The 17,511-nt window shown below is 36.7% G+C and overlaps 1 pseudogene; it reads left to right on the forward strand.

Annotated features, from left to right (window-relative positions):
* The first annotated feature begins 402 nt into the window (after nucleotides 1-402).
* LOC131178370 (uncharacterized) lies at nucleotides 403-14,040 on the forward strand (annotated as a pseudogene).
* The last annotated feature ends 3,471 nt before the right edge of the window (nucleotides 14,041-17,511 follow it).

Raw genomic sequence — 17,511 nt, forward strand, 5'->3', positions numbered from 1 at the left:
AAACCCCAAGTCGCGTATCCACACCGCTTAGCATGATCAAAGCGCTTTAGGCATTTGGAGTAAGTCGTTGACAGTGATCTAGAACCAATGGACAGATTGTTCTCTCGCTTACCTGGTAGCTCTAGAAGCGCTAGATTTGAGTCCGAGGAAAACAAAAAATCAAAAAATAAGAATAAAGAAATCTTATTAGTATCTAATATAGACAATAAATTAAATAATTGGAACTTACCTCCTATTTCGTCAAAATTAATATATAAGTCTACAAATAGTTTTAAATTTAGTTCAGACTATATAATTAAAACAGTAGAACAAGCCACTCCTATCCATGAAGGATTAAGTTCTAGGAGTCTGTTTTCAAAGGAACTCTTAAAAGAACATCATAAGATTTATCAATTCCTATACATGGGAATGATACAAGTTGCTCTTAAACCTGCAACTAGATTAGGCTTAAACACCTCAGCCTTAGTTTGTGTCAGAGATAAGAGACATAAAGACTTCAATGATTCCTTATTAGGAATTATAGAATCATCTCTGTGTGATGGCCCGATTTATTTTTCGTGCTATCCCAATTTTACAATCTCAATTGAAGATCCAAACATTATGCAAGCTTTATCCTTAGATATACAAACCCAAGGATATAACATGTTGCCAGGATCTAAAAATATCATCCTTATTTATAGGATTCATTACAAAGCCATGAATACCGTAGTCCCTAACCTTAGGGAAGATACCACTAAATTAATCACCCCAAAAGGAACCACCACTTTCTTTGTCACAGACTTGCAGAAAGGAAACCTAGTGGTCCCTAGATCAATTGCATGGGAACAGGTTAATTTACCTGACAATTGGATTTTAGAAGAAGCCATTCCTCCTAAAAAGGAAGAAAATGAAGATGTTGAGTCCATTATAGAAACAAACAATGGAACTGTAGCAATATCATTTGCTAGAACTAGGTCCAGAAACTCGTTTTCAGGAAGAACGGTAGTTTCAGAACCTATCAGACCTAGGACATCCTTATCAGGAATAGATCTAGATCGATTCAGCTCTATTGGAATCCATAGAACTGAAGAACAAATAGCTCAGCCCATATATGGCCCAGAAAGCACAACTTCAAGCCCAAAAGAAACAGTAAGCCTTAAAAGGCCAGAAAGCCCAACACCCTCAGACATGGACTATGACAGAGAAAGCGTTAGGACCCAGCAACCTAAAAGGATTATGGCCCTAACAACAGAAGAAAGCCCATTTGAAAAATGGTTTCAAATGACTTTCCAACTAGAACAACAGCAAAAGTTCTTAAAAGAATACAAATGGTACCAAGACAAAGGTGGAATAAAAAATTTTCAGGATTTTATGAAATTCAGATTGGAGATTCAAAGAAAATCTTTCCCAGACTTTGAAGATCAACAATTCTTAGTCACTTTAGAATCTGCATATAGGAATTTCATAACTCCCAAAGGAAAAACCTTAAGAGGTGTGCATCCACCATTAACCGAGATATCTTATAAGGTATCAGACAACCAAGAGTTTGAATGTTCTCCATTCTCTAGATCAGATAAGCAGGGTAATTATGCCAACCTTAGCTTATACACCATAGGTCAACAATTGACCAGGGTAGAAACCCAACTCCAGACTTTTAAATCAAGAGAATACAGACCAGAAAAGGGAGAAACCTCCAAATCAATAATGGAGAAAAAGGTTTTATTTAAACCTGTTGAAACAGATAAGTCCCCTATTAAATTAGGAGGAAACTCAGAAATAGTAGAAGAACTAACTAAAAGGTTAGCAGAATTAGGGTTAGAAGCTAAGGATTCTAAAAAGAAAACCATAGCCCCTTTAACCAAGTCTCTAAGCATTCAGGAAGAACTGGAAAATAGATTAAAAAATCTGAATATAGCTCCTTTAAGTCAAGACCAAGAGGAAACAGAATCTGAAAATTCTTCTAATACAGAAGAACAAATTAACACTCTAGAAGTCATGTTTAAAGAACCTGAACCTCTAGAAGTTAATAGGATAGTATACCCTAAACCTAGGGCAACAATCGAAATGAAGCCTTATTATTCTAGGCCTTCACCAATCAATCTACAATTTGAAGATAATAGTTATAATTATGTACAATTTGATGGAACTTCAATTGTAGAATGGAACATAGATGGATTATCTGAATATCAAATTAAAAATGCTATCCATTTTATGACCATGTATGCGTTTGCTGCTAAATCAAAAGGAAATAGTGAGCAGCAAATAGTCCACGCAATTACATGTGGATTCACAGGCCAACTTAAAGGTTGGTGGGATTTTTCCCTAACTGAAGAGGGAAAAAGGCAAATTTATGATGCTGTTAAAACAGAACAATCAGCAACAGGACAAACTCAAGTACCAGACTGTGTATACACCTTGTTATGTACAATAGGATTACACTTTGTAGGAACTATGAGTATGTACCTAGATAGATCACAGGAACAACTAATGAATCTCAGATGTCCCGATCTATCTCATTTCAAATGGTATAAAGATACCTTCTTTTCCCTTATTTTCATTAGGGAAGATAATCAGTATGATTTCTGGAAAGAAAAATTTCTTTCTGGATTACCCTCGTTATTTGCTGAACGAGTAAAGAAACAAATTAGGGATAAACATGATGGTACTTTACCCTACAATCAGTATACCTTTGGTGAATTAGCATCAGAAGTAGTCACTGCAGGGTTAACACTGTGCAATGAACTAAGACTTCAACGCCAAGTACTACTGAAATAGTATTGTATGTATAAAGCATATAATGAACAAAAATGTGCTTAACAGAAACATAATAAGAAGCAAATCAAGGTTTAGGAAGAAAGAACCAGATGCAAGATGAAGAAGAAGAAACAAATATGGAACTAAAGCCAAACAGCAAATATGAAAAAGGTAACAAACACAAAGAATAAGAAGCAAATAGAGAATCTACCTTATTTGGACGTCCCTTTGCTCTGATACCAAATGATATGAACATGCCTAACTTCGCCTCAAAAGCTAGCTAACAAGGGGAGGTTTGCAAACCCATATATATAACACCCAAGACCTCCCTGCAGAACCGATGTGGGACGCATCATTCCCGACCCCTTTAGACTGAACGTCCTCGTGATGTAACCGGGGTCATGACTCGTTCACTCCGACCTCTCTCGAAGAACGTTAGGGAACCTTTGTACATGGCCTACTGACCCATACAGGGTGAGGCTCTGATACCAAAACTGATGTGAACCTTCAAGTAATTGGTAACTTGAAAACCCACATTCAAGAATTAAAGGAACAATATGGAAAGCACCAAATCAAGATGTATGAATTTGTTTCTTTGAACCAGCACAATCAGATTGCTGTGTAATTCAAAGAAAATATCAGAAATGAGATTCTTGACCTAATTCATATGGAGAATGAATAAACCAAGAATATTATGCACATTAAACCTTGCAAGATAGAAATCTCAGCAAGTTAATGAGCTTCACAAAAACAAAGGCAACAGCCAATTTACTCACGAATGGAGCGAAAACAATCTTTCATTAATATTCAAAGTGTGTCGTCCACTCTCTCATTACACTTGTATTTATAGTCTCTTGGCTCCAAAGCTAAAGACAATAATATCCATACTTTAATAATAGCTGAAAGGAGCTTTAAGTCCAAATAAAAATTAATCTATCAAAAGACTAAAAACTCCTTACAAAAAAGTAAATTTAATACAGTAGCAAATGAGGGCATTTAAGTCCAAAAGAGAGGTGGTTATAACAGCAAGGAATATTCTTTCAAAAAGGTGCCAACAGATGCATGTACATGGGTTGGATCTGGTACATACATGTCCATAGTTTATTCCATGTAACCTAATGCTCCACCTGATACCTGGTCACTTCCAAGCTTAATTTTCATCAAATTTAATCCTTTATAATTTTCTTCATGCCATTCCAGCTTATAATCCCTGCTCCTTAAGATTTCACAAATTAAATTCTGAAGTGATTTAGCTGTAGATCTAGTAATTGGACCTTGGATGAAATCCTTTGGCGTGGATGTAGCTTGATTCTCATCAGGATTACTATGTAATTGGATTGCAAGAAGATCAAGGAGGTCAAGAGCATTGGTGGGACCAGTGGGAGGAATTCAAGATCAAGTGTTGATTATGTACTCCTTCAGCAACTCTTGTGAATGAATGAAATGCACCTAGGAATACCCAGATTCAATTCTTGGTGGCTCAAAATTGAATCTCTTAGAAAGTCCATGATCATACCATATTTATTGTTTATCCATGAATGCATGAGATATATGGGATTGTATGCAATTATATGATATATGCATGCTAAATGGATAATGTGCAAAGTGAGACCATAATAGTAATTAGGCCGACCACAAAATCTTCCAAACAAATGATTAAGCTGGAAATGGTAAAATTAAAGTAATTATAACATGGCCCTTCCATTGAGGCAATTATTTTAAAAAATTATAAATACTTGCATATGATGCAATTAATTTAAGAGATTTTCTTAAGAATAATTGTTAAGCATGAGATTTTGTAAATATGTAAATAGTTTGGTGGCCAATAATGGATGTGCCTGAAGACATTAAAATTATTTGCATGTTTACTGGCTCAAAGGGATCAATTTAACTAATGCAAGATAAATCAACAATGGATGTGCCTGAGATTTTGAGCATTAGGGGCTAGGTAAAGGATTGAACCTCACATGAGATGTGATAGGCAAAGAGTAGCTCACTTATAGTTTATTGTAATTCCAATAATGGATGTGCCTGAGATGATCAATAAGATTATAAGAATTCATTCACCCACTAGAAATCCATCCAACTAGAATTTCGGTTTTCCACTTTGGAAGTGTAGGATTCGCTAAGTTAGTAGGAGGAACAATTTGATTAAAATACCATAATCATTTTGGTTAAATACATGATACATTTAATAATTATTCTAGTTATTTTCTGCAGTTACTTTTTTGATAATAATGAGCACACCATAACCACCACCATCCAATTGAAGGAGCGGAAGCATGAAAAACATAAGTTTAGATCATTGAATTCAAAATTTTTCTTCCAGGGTCTCATGCATCATGCAAGATTCATTATTTATCTATTTGATTTCAATGTTAAACAGTATATTAAAACACTTTTAATATGTTTTTGGATCTACATTTGCCATTTAAGATTTTAGAATTAACAGATTAATTCATTAGAACCCTAGATTAAATCAAGAACAAGTGCACTAACCTTTTGATGCACTGTAGTTGTGTTTGGTACCTTTGGGGTAGGACACCAGATGTTGTCCCTTTAGATTGTCCACACGAAGATCACCATTGGCAACCCCTTAAACAGCTTTTCAAGCCTTTCAAATCAATTAGAAATTCAGGTTTTGCCTTTAGAGAGATTACAGATGTATATCGGATACTAGAAACAATTTTTAGCAATTTTAATTCAAGAGAGTGTTGGGAATTCTCTTTGAATTGATGAGAGATGAAGAAGAAGAGAGGAAGAGGAAGACAAGGTAGCGGCACCTCATTTGAGAAAATCATGTTGTTCTATTTTTTCTTTTATCCTTTCCCTTATATAGCTAAGTCATCACTTAAAACCCTTGCCACATGTCATCTTCTGATTGGCTCTTAGTTTAATTGACCCAATCACATTGTGCCAAGCGTCAAACTTAGACTTAATCTTGACTTTGATCATCTTACATGATTAAAAGACAAATGGCAAGTTTATGTGTAGTGTCATGTGTTACCATCTCATGGTTCCACATGTCACCCTGTGAAATGACCAAAATACCCTTGTATTTTAATTTAGAGTTCTCAACCCAAAATAATTATTTCTCTTCTTCTAATCAATTTATATCAAATATAAATTAATTAATTAATTAATCTCTATTAATTAATTTCTCATAATTAAATTCATATTTAAATACTTTAAATATAAATTTAACTTATAATATACATCTAATAACCTAGATTTGGTTTCAAGCCATGCTAGGGACTTTGCAATCTAATTGCAAACCAAACCTATTTAATTAATTAATTAAACTCTTTAAGTAATTAATTAAATCACATTTAACTTGGTGATCACTTGTGTATATGTGTGACTCACTAGGCTCATCACTAATTGGCAATGAGATATGATATCAACTCTTAATATCATCAGAACTCTTTCTTACCATAAATGATTTCTCTAAATCATTTTAGGCGCCTCATAGACTATGGTTAACACCTAGCATAGCATGTTACAGCCACCCAATCAGTAATAAGGTTTACCTTAAATGAACCTATAATCATATGTTACCATGCACTAAAATCTCTCTGTTACAAAATCCCAATTCGAGCTGGAGTAATGGTTTATTTCAAACCCTATTTGCTATGAATATTATGTTCTCTTTTAATTTCAGTTCTTGATTAAAAAGATTCTTTCATCAGAAACTCTTTTCTGATTAAATCTATCTGTTCTGGCCAAGAACTTGAAACATCAAGAACAATTAAATGAACATAGGATTTTATCCCTATTTACTTAGGGTAACAGATTCTATCTTGATCAACACCTACCTCCATATATAACAAGTAGGAGCCAACACCCATATATCCATACACAGTATAAGTATGAAAGCAGTATCAAACTCAAACCACCTATATACAAGATAACTATGCTATCTCAAGTATAAAGATTATATGTACTTATATGATTTATGACAATACATTGACAAGAGTAAACTCCATGTGCTTATCATAAGCGTTACTGGTTCGACCTACTTATCATGTATAAGTGCCTATCATATTTGTTATATGGCATGAGACTCACCATTCCTGATGAGGAACCGGTTGCACCAATTCCACACCAAGGACCAATAACTAGAGCAATGGCTAAGAAGCTTCAAGGCTTGGTGCATAAGCACATCACCAAGTCCAACCTCTTGCAAGTATTCGGTTTGGACTTGAAAGAGGGAAGCCAACCTTGCTGTACACTCCTTTGCATATTTGAGGAGCCAAGAGACCAAGTGGCATCCGTCCAAGTTGGCATACATGTGGCAGCCACCTCAGCAAATCCATCCTAGTTGGCATCCAATGTGGCGTCCATGTGGAGTGCCTAGGTGGCAGCACAATTGGCAGCCCATCTCCACCAACTTTTGAAGATGCTTTTGTCCATTTTGCAAAGATTGAAAGCCATAACTTTGTCCAAGAGCTCCAGCCATGCTTCAACTATTTATAGGAAAAGCAAAGTTACTACTTTCAACTTCAAGACAAAACATCTCTTTTCAGATTGTCTCTCATTTGTAGGCTGCCAAATCTGACTTTTCTATTAATGTTTGAACTTTGTATCTATTTTTGGAGAGATTGGTGTATTAACCAAGACTTGCACATGTCCCATGGTTGTTGAAATGTCTTGGCAGAATACACCAACCCATATTAGCCTTCTTTTGTTTCATTTAGAGAACAGAATTCATATGGTATTTTTTTGAGCAAAATTGCTGGAGCTTTGCTTCAAAGTTCTTCTTAGAACTGTCTCTATTTTTCTTAGCAAATTCTTGCCTTGATTTGTTAAGTTTTATTATATGTTCAAGGTTGTTCATCAGCATAGGTGAATTAGTCTTGTTCTTGCCTGTCTTTCTTGGGAATTATATTTTTAGTTCTCCATCTTCAAGGTGAAGGGTTGAAGGTTCAAGGGAGTTTCTTGGCTTGTTTTGAAGACGGTCCTTTGGTCTTTCTTCTTAGTAGAATCAGCAACTAAGGGTAGAAACCGTATCATTTGGTATCAGAGCTTAGGCTCTCTTCAAAACAGGTTGGTCATCCATTTTGTTGTGTTCTTGTTTTCTCCTTTCTCCTTTTTATCTTCCTTGTGTTTCAGCCTTGAAGGTTCTTCAAGTCCTTGTGTTTTCTGGTGTTTGTAAGAAAATCTGAACATATTCAGGGCTTAGTAGTGAGTTTACACTCAATACTACTAATCTTAGGGTATATTAGAGGCTTTCTTGCATCTGTCTTTGTTTCCCTAGTTTTGTCACATTTGTGTTGTTTTCTACCTTAAACCTTTTTCTTCACAACCTGGTTATTTGCATCTTTGTTGCTTGTGAAGTGTGTTGTTGAAGTGTTTAGTGTATCTGTTGTGTGGTTACATGATATAAAAAAAAAAAAAGAACAAAAAGAAAGAAGAAAAAAAAAAGGTTTAAAGAAAAAAAAAAAGCGTGCTAAAGTGCATGTTTGAGAGCTGGAATATTATAAGTTCAACATTTCTATTTGGTGGCTGTTTTGGGGGAGGTAAAACCAAACCAACCCAGAAAATTCTAAAACTTCATAGGGGTGCTTTGTAGACGAAATTAAGCTTAGAAATCAAATTTGGTATAAAAATTCTACCGTTTACTTGGTGAACCAAATTTAGCACCTATTAGGCCAATTTGGAGTCCAAAACTTCAAGGTGCTTTCTGGAACCTCTAGACTTGATTTTCCCTACTAAAACTATGTCTTGTTGCTGCTCTTAAAACAGTTTTACAAAAATAGCAAGCTAATTCGACTCCTATTTCACTTGATTGCTCTAGAGCTTGGTGTCTTCATTTCTTGCTTCAAGTGTCATAACAAACCCTTATTCCACACGTTTTGCTTGAGTTTGTGCTTGAACATATATTAAAACTTGATTTAAACTTGCTGGAATTGCATTAGTTCTGACAAGAACTTGGTAAGCAAGCTTGAGTGGAAAAAGGCATTGAGTGGCAAGAACTCCAGGAGGGTAAAAGCCTATAAACTGAGTACAAACACTTGAGTGACCAAAAATTGAGTGAATTTGTGAGGTTGTTTTCTGTTTTACTAACTTTTTTGTGCAGGTGTTAAAAATGTCACAAGAACAAACTAGTGGACTTAATATGGATAATCCTTTTTACCAACAAGCACTTGTTCAACATTTGGAGAGAATTGGCAGACAATTGAGCAACCTAGCTGACCGAATTGAAAGAATTGAGCAGAATAGTGGGAATGGTAGACAAAACATAAATGAAGGGCAGAACAGGGCTAGGGGATCTAGAGTGAACAATGCACCACCTACAGATGATTGGGGGGATGAAAATGATGATGATTCTGATGAAGAGGATGACCAGCACTCTGCTACACATGATGACCACTATAGACTGAGAGGGATGAGAGGTAATAGGGGTGGAAGAGGTGGAGGCAGAAACTTGAGAAGAGGTAATATGGAGGAAGCAAGAGGGAGAGGGAGAGTGGATGGTAACATTAGTGGGATCAAAATGAAAATTCCACCATTCCAAGGCAAAGCCAATCCGGATGCATATTTGGAGTGGGAGAGGAAGGTGGATCTCATTTTTTATTGTCACAATTATAGTGAGGAAAAGAAGGTGAAACTTGTAGTGGTTGAGTTTACAGATTATGCCATAGTTTGGTGGGATCAATTGCTCACTAAAAGAAGGAGAAATGGGATGAGGGGTGTTGAAACTTGGGATGAGATGAAGCAAATCATGAGGGACAGATTTGTACCTCAACATTACTATAGGGATTTGCACCAAAGGTTGCAAGGGCTGGTGCAAGGAAACAAAAGTGTGGAAGAATATTTCAAGGAGATGGAGATGGCTATGATAAGAGCCAATGTAGAGGAGGATAGGGAAGCCACTATGGCTAGGTTCCTAAAAGGACTGAATCTTGATATTGCCAACATAGTGGAGCTACAACACTATGTAGAGCTTGATGACATGTTAAATATGGCAATCAAGATAGAAAAGCAACTAAAGAAGAAGAAAGCATTCAAGATGGGTGTAGGTATGAATTCGAGCAACAATGCTCCATGGAAACCGAATTGGAAGAAGGGCGAAACTTATGATTCCAAGGCTGTTTCTAAGGAAAAGAAAGAGGAGACTAGGGGTGGAGAAAAGCCTAGTGTGACTGAGAAAGGCAAGGGACAGAATACCTCTAGTGGAAGAACTAGGGATATCCAATGTTTTAGGTGCCTAGGGAAGGGACATTATGCATCTCAATGTCCTAACAAGAGGTGATGGTGATGAGGCAGAATGGGGAGATCGAATCAGAAGATGATGATGATGTTGATGATGATGATGCTAGTGAGAGTATGCCTCCTTTGGAGGAAGCTAGTGATGTAGAGCATGCCGTCGGAGGTAATATTTTGGTGGTTAGGCGTGCACTAAGTGCACAAGCAAAGGAAGAAGAGGGAGATGCACTACAAAGGGAAACTATTTTCCACACTAGATGCTTGGTGAATGGTAAAACTTGTAACATGATTGTAGATAGTGGTAGTTGTGTGAATGTTGCCAGCACACTCATGGTTGCGAAGCTTGGCATGCGCACCATGAAGCATCCTAGACCATACAAGTTAAAATGGCTGAATGAATGTGGGGAAATTAAGGTGAACAAGCAAGTGATGTTGGCTTTTTCTATTGGAAGGTATAAGGATGAGGTGTTGTGTGATGTGGTGCCAATGCATGCTGGACATATTTTGCTAGGCAGACCATGGCAATATGATAGGAAGGTAGTGCATGATGGATTTAGGAATAGGTACTCCTTTGATCATGATGGACGAAGGGTTACCTTGGCAGCATTATCACTCGCACAAGCTTTTGAAGATCAATTAAGGATAAAACAGACCATGAATGAGCAACAACAAAGAGAGGCCGAGCTAAGTGTGCAAAAAGAGAAAGAAAGAAAAGAAAGAGAGGAAAAAGTAAGAGGGCAAAATGAGGAAGAGAAAGAGAAGAGAGAAAATTCCAAAAGAGCGAAACCAAAAGGAAAGGGCTTGGGGCAAAAGGAGAGTTTTGAGAAGAGTAGAGAGAATAAAGTCAGTTTGCTAGCAAAAGCCAAGGATGTGAGGACTGCATATTTTTCTAGTATGCCAATGGCTTTGCTAATTTGTAAGGGAGCTTACACCAATGTTTCTAACCTTAACCAATCCATTCCTAGTTGTGCTTTGCCCTTGTTGCAGGAGTTTGAGGATGTCTTCCCTGAAGAAATACCTAATGGGCTACCACCCATTAGAGGCATAGAGCACCAAATAGATTTTGTGCCTGGAGCTGTAATCCCAAATAGGCCAGCCTATAGGACCAATCTGGAAGAGGCTAAGGAACTTCAAAGACAAGTGGAGGAGCTTCTAGCAAAAGGCCATGTTAGGGAGAGCATGAGCCCATGTGCCGTACCTGTTCTTTTGGTGCCAAAAAAAGATGGGAGCATGCGCATGTGTGTGGATTGTAGAGCAATCAACAAAATCACTGTAAAGTATAGACATCCCATACCTAGACTTGATGATATGCTTGATGAGTTGCATGGTGCATGCATATTTTCTAAAATTGACTTAAAGAGTGGTTATCACCAAATTCGCATGAAATTAGGAGATGAATGGAAAACTGCCTTTAAGACTCAATATGGACTATATGAATGGTTAGTCATGCCATTTGGTTTGAGCAATGCACCTAGTACATTTACGAGCCTTATGAACCATGTGTTGCGTGCTTTCTTAGGAAAATTTGTTGTAGTGTATTTTGATGATATCCTAGTATATAGCCAAAATATGCATGATCATTTGCTGCACTTGAGACAAGTCTTTGAGGTGTTGAGAAAAGAGCACTTGTATGCCAATCTTAAGAAATGCACTTTCTGTATGGACAAAGTTATTTTCTTAGGATTTGTGGTGAGTGGCAAGGGAATTGAGGTTGATGAGGACAAGGTAAGAGCCATTAGAGAGTGGCCTACACCTAAGTCCATGAGTGATGTGAGGAGCTTCCATGGGTTGGCTAGTTTTTATAGGAGATTTGTAAAGGACTTCAGTACCATAGCCTCACCCTTGAATGAAGTTGTAAAAAAGAATGTGGGCTTCAAGTGGGGGGAAGAACAAGAGCATGCATTTAATTCACTCAAGGAGAAATTGTGTTCTGCACCTTTACTTGCTTTACCTGATTTTTCTAAAACTTTTGAGATTGAATGTGATGCCTCTGGAGTGGGTATTGGAGCTGTTTTGAAGGTGAAAGGAGACCGATTGCCTACTTCAGTGAGAAGCTAAGTGGGGCTACATTGAACTACTCCACTTATGACAAAGAGATGTATGCTCTGGTGCATGCACTTGAGACTTGGCAACACTACTTGTGGCCAAAGGAGTTTGTCATTCATAGTGACCATAAGTCACTCAAGTACTTAAAGGGCCAGAACAAGCTCAACAAGCGCCATGCCAAGTGGAGTGAATTCATTGAAGGTTTCCCATATGTGATTCAATACAAGCAAGGCAAAGAGAATGTGGTGGCTGATGCACTTTCAAGGAGGTACACTTTACTTTCCATGCTTGATGCTAGACTTTTAGGCTTCGAACATGTGAAAGAAATGTATGCTAATGATGATGACTTTGGGAAAGTGTTTGCCTTTTGTGAACATGCTGCATATGATAAATTCTATAGGCATAATGATAAATTCTATGTGTGCCTAAATGCTCAATTAGAGAGTTGCTTGTTAAAGAATCACATGCTGGTGGTTTAATGGGACATTTTGGGGTTGCAAAGACCTTAGAAATTTTAAAGGAACATTTTTATTGGCCACACATGAAGAGGGATGTAGAGAGATTGTGTGCTAGATGTGTGACTTGCATGAAGGCAAAGTCCAAAGTAAGGCCGCATGGTCTATACATGCCATTGAGTGTTCCTAGTGAACCTTGGGTAGATTTATCCATGGATTTCATTTTGGGTTTACCTAGGACAAAGAAAGGCCATGATAGTATTTTTGTTGTTGTTGATCGTTTTTCCAAGATGGCTCATTTCATACCATGTCACAAGACTGATGATGCATCTTACATTGCTTCTTTGTTCTTTAGGGAGATAGTTAGATTGCATGGCATTCCTAGAACAATTGTTAGTGATAGGGATGTGAAATTTCTAAGCCATTTTTGGAAAGTCCTGTGGGGAAAATTAGGAACCAAACTTTGTTTCTCCACCACTTGCCATCCACAAACGGATGGGCAAACAGAAGTTGTAAATAGGACCGTGGGCACTCTTCTACGTGCAATGATTAAACAAAACTTGAAAGCTTGGGAGGAGTGCATACCATTCATAGAATTTGCATACAACAGGTCTATGCATTCATCTACTGGTTATTCACCATTTGAACTTGTATATGGTTTTAACCCACTAACTCCTTTAGATTTGTTGCCTTTGCCTACTAATGAGCTTGCTAGTTTAGATGGCAAAAGGAAAGCTGAAATGGTGAAACAAATGCATCAAAAATCAAAGCAACAAATGGAGAAAGTGAATGAGAGAAGGGCAGCCCAAGTTAACAAGGGGAGAAAGAAGATGGTGTTCCAACCTGGTGATCTTGTATGGGTTCACTTGAGAAAGGAGAGGTTTCCTACACAAAGGAAATCAAAACTTCAGCCTAGGAGTGATGGACCTTTTGAAGTGCTAGAGAGAATTAATGACAATGCATACAAGATAAACCTTCCAGGTGAGTATGGTGTAAGTGCTACATTTAATGTGACTGATCTTGCTCCTTTCTATGCAGATGATGACAATTCGAGGACGAATTCTTTCGAAGAGGGAGAGGATGATGAGGAACCGGTTGCACCAATTCCACACCAAGGGCCAATAACTAGAGCAATGGCTAAGAAGCTTCAAGGCTTGGTGCATAAGCACATCACCAAGTCCAACCTCTTGCAAGTATTCGGTTTGGACTTGGAAGAGGGAAGCCAACCTTGCTGTACATTCCTTTGCATATTTGAGGAGCCAAGAGACCAAGTGGCATCTGTCCAAGTTGGCATACATGTGGCAGCCACCTCAGCAAATCCATCCTAGTTGGCATCCAATGTGGCGTCCATGTGGAGTGCCTAGGTGGCAGCACAATTGGCAGCCCATCTCCACCAACTTTTTGAAGATGCTTTTGTCCATTTTGCAAAGATTGAAAGCCATAACTTTGTCCAAGAGCTCCAGCCATGCTTCAACTATTTATAGGAAAAGCAAAGTTACTACTTTCAACTTCAAGACAAAACATCTCTTTTCAGATTGTCTCTCATTTGTAGGCTGCCAAATCTGACTTTTCTATTAATGTTTGAACTTTGTATCTATTTTTGGAGAGATTAGTGTATTAACCAAGAATTGCACATGTCCCATGGTTGTTGAAATGTCTTGGCAGAATACACCCACCCATATTAGCCTTCTTTTGTTTCATTTAGAGAACAGAATTCATATGGTATTTTTTTGAGCAAAATTGCTAGAGCTTTGCTTCAAAGTTCTTCTTAGAACTGTCTCTATTTTTCTTAGCAAATTCTTGCCTTGATTTGTTAAGTTTTATTATATGTTCAAGGTTGTTCATCAGCATAGGTGAATTAGTCTTGTTCTTGGCTGTCTTTCTTGGGAATTATATTTTCAGTTCTCCATCTTCAAGGTGAAGGGTTGAAGGTTCAAGGGAGTTTCTTGGCTTGTTTTGAAGACAGTCCTTTGGTCTTTCTTCTTAGTAGAGTCAGCAACTAAGGGTAGAAACCGTATCAATTCCATCTTATTTATATCTCATATAAATACATTGGGAACAAACATGAATGCAATCTTTCTGGATAAGTCATGTCCTGTGTGAAGTATCCTCGTCTATGAACCAATCTATGATACTTTGTACTAGAAATACTTTGTGATACTTTGTGCTAGAAATACCGTCACTCATATTCTTAACAACTTAAGAATAGAATTTCTAACAAAATATCAATGGACCTTTTCAAGTATTCTTCTAGCTTTGCTCTTTTTTCTTCTTGATTTTCTATCTTATCAATAAGATCTAACATCAAGTTTTGTTCTTTTGTTAAGACACATAAACCATTTAAGGTACAGAGTGATTTGTAATAATCACATTTTCCATCACAAGATGACTCTGGTTCTGGTTCAGTAGAGGACTCTTCTAAAGTGTAGTCTAGAACATTTACTTCTAAATCTTCTTCTGATTCTGGCTCATTTAAGAGAATTTTAATTAATGAATCTTTAAGATTATCATTAATTTCTAGAGCCAAAATTGAAAAATTTGTTGCCCAAATTTTTAAATTTTCCTTTGGGTAGTAAAAAAATTTTAAAAACACAAAAATTGTGAGTTAAATAAATAAAATACCTAGGTTTAAAAGTTGCATCCGTTTAACATTGAACTCAAGTTTTGAAACAAAGTTGAAACTCTTCAACAATTTTATTTCTAATTTAGAGTACTTTTAATATGGGTATTCTCTTATGTCTAACAAAAAAAAAAAACTTAACAAAATACTCTAGTAAGATTCAGTTTCAGTTTCTTCTTGTCCTTGACTTAAAGGAGCAATACTTAAGGTTTTTAACCTTTGTTCTAATTCTTCTTGAATGTTCAAAGATTTAGTTAATGGGGCTATGGTTTTCTTTTTAGAATCCTTAGCTTCCAATCCTAATTCTGCTAACCTTTTAGTTAGTTCATTTTCTATTTCTGACTGGTCTCCTAGTTTAATAGGTGACTGTTCTAGATCTGCAGGTTTAAATAAAACCTTTCTTTCTGAGGATGTTTTAGAGGTTTCTCCTCTTTCAGGCTTGTATTCCCTTGATTTGAATGTCTGAAGTTGAGTTTCTACCATTGTTAATTGTTGTCCTATTGTGTATAAGCTAAGGTTGGCATAATTACCTTGCTTATCTGACCTGGAAAATGGGGAACATTCTAATTCTTGATTTTCTGCTATCTTATAAGATATTTCCCCTCTTATGAACTCACCACTCTGTGCCTTTTACCTCTCTTGGCTATGTCCACAAGTTCTTATCAAACTCAAGTAACTCAAACAAAGACTGTACTCACAAAAATTTAACACACAATAAAATTCTTGAACGCGACGGATCAAAACGAGTAAAAAAAAGCAATAATGTGACTCAAGAAATCAAGAAAAGAAAAGCTCAAGTATGGAAATGTAATGCAATAAGGAATCAAGAAAGAAGACACCAAAATAAAAGAGTAGTAAGCTGGAAAAGAGACAACCTAAAGAAGAGATATCAAGCTGAAATATCCATGTTTGCCACCAACTTATCACAATTACCAGTAGTTCACACAATACACCAAGAATTGCATAAATTTAGAATCATCAAGCAAACGAGTGTATTTTGATCTAAAATTGAGTAGGCAAATGCAACCCAAAACAGACTAATTGCTGCAAGAATTTCAGGCTTTTCTTGACAGACTTACTATGTAAATCAAATGTAATCTTGTATGTCGCAAAATTTTGGTTCCCCACACAAACGATTAATTTTGAGCTGAAATTTAATTTGAGAATAGCTTAAATGTGGCACAAACAACCTGTAAATTTTCAGGAATTTATGGGCTCATTTGCTATGTGAACTTAATTTGATCAGGTCTGCTGCAAAATTTTGGTTCCCCACACAAACGGATGAATTTTAAGCTGAAATTTAATTTGGGAACTACTGATATTGGGTACAAACACCCGGTAAATTTTCAGAAATTTCTGGGTATATTTGCTATGTGAACATATTTTGATTGATTCTGCCGCAAAATTTTGGTTCCCCACACAAACGGTTAACTACTGAAGTGGGGTATAATCACCCTGTAAATTTTCAGGAATTTCTGGGTCTATTTACTATGTGAACTTAATTTTATCGGGTCTGCCGCAAAATTTTGGTTCAGTAGGCAAACAATATCAAACAACCCCCAAAATTTACACCCAACGTCTTAAACACACCCAAATAATGCTGGTAAAGTTTCAGGCGTAATAGGTAAGTCGAACTCAATGAACCAAATAATCTCTCATGCTTGATATCAAAATGAAGGAAGCATGATGGATAGCTAGAATAATGGCTTTGGCTTGATTAACCCAAAACCCTAAGACAAACTCAACAAAACAAATTTTTAAACAAACAGGTCCAACTAAACCCCAAGAGCCAAACAGCAAATATGAAGAAGGTAAGAAACACAAAGAATAAGAAGCAAATAGAGAATCTACCTTGTTTGGACGTCCCTTTGCTCTGATACCAAAACTGATGTGAACCTTCAAGCAATTGGTAACTTGAAAACCCACATTCAAGAACTAAATGAAAAATATGGAAAGCACCAAATCAAGATGTATGAATTTGATTCTTTGAACCAGCACAATCAGATTGTTGTGTAATTCAAAGAAAATATTAAGTCCAAAAGAGAGGTGGTTATAACAGCAAGGAATATTCCATGAAAAAGGTGCCAGCAGATACATGTACATGGGTTGGATCTGGTGCATGCATGTCCACAGGTTATTCCATATAACCTAATGCTCCACATGACACCTGGTCACTTTCAAGCTTAATTTTCACCAAATTTAATCCTTTATAATTTTCTTCATGCCATTCCACATCATTTAGCCTTAGCACACACAACGCACCTAACACATACTCTTTCAACATCTCTTTTCATATTCGGCCAATAAAAATGATGTGAACCTTCAAGTAATTGGTAACTTGAAAACCCACATTCAAGAATGAAATGAACAATATGGAAAGCACCAAATCAAGATGTATGAATTTGATTCTTTGAACCAGCACAGTCAGATTGTTGTGTAATTCAAAAA

This window comes from Hevea brasiliensis, chromosome 3 (assembly GCF_030052815.1).
Source record: "Hevea brasiliensis isolate MT/VB/25A 57/8 chromosome 3, ASM3005281v1, whole genome shotgun sequence".
NCBI lineage: Eukaryota > Viridiplantae > Streptophyta > Magnoliopsida > Malpighiales > Euphorbiaceae > Hevea > Hevea brasiliensis.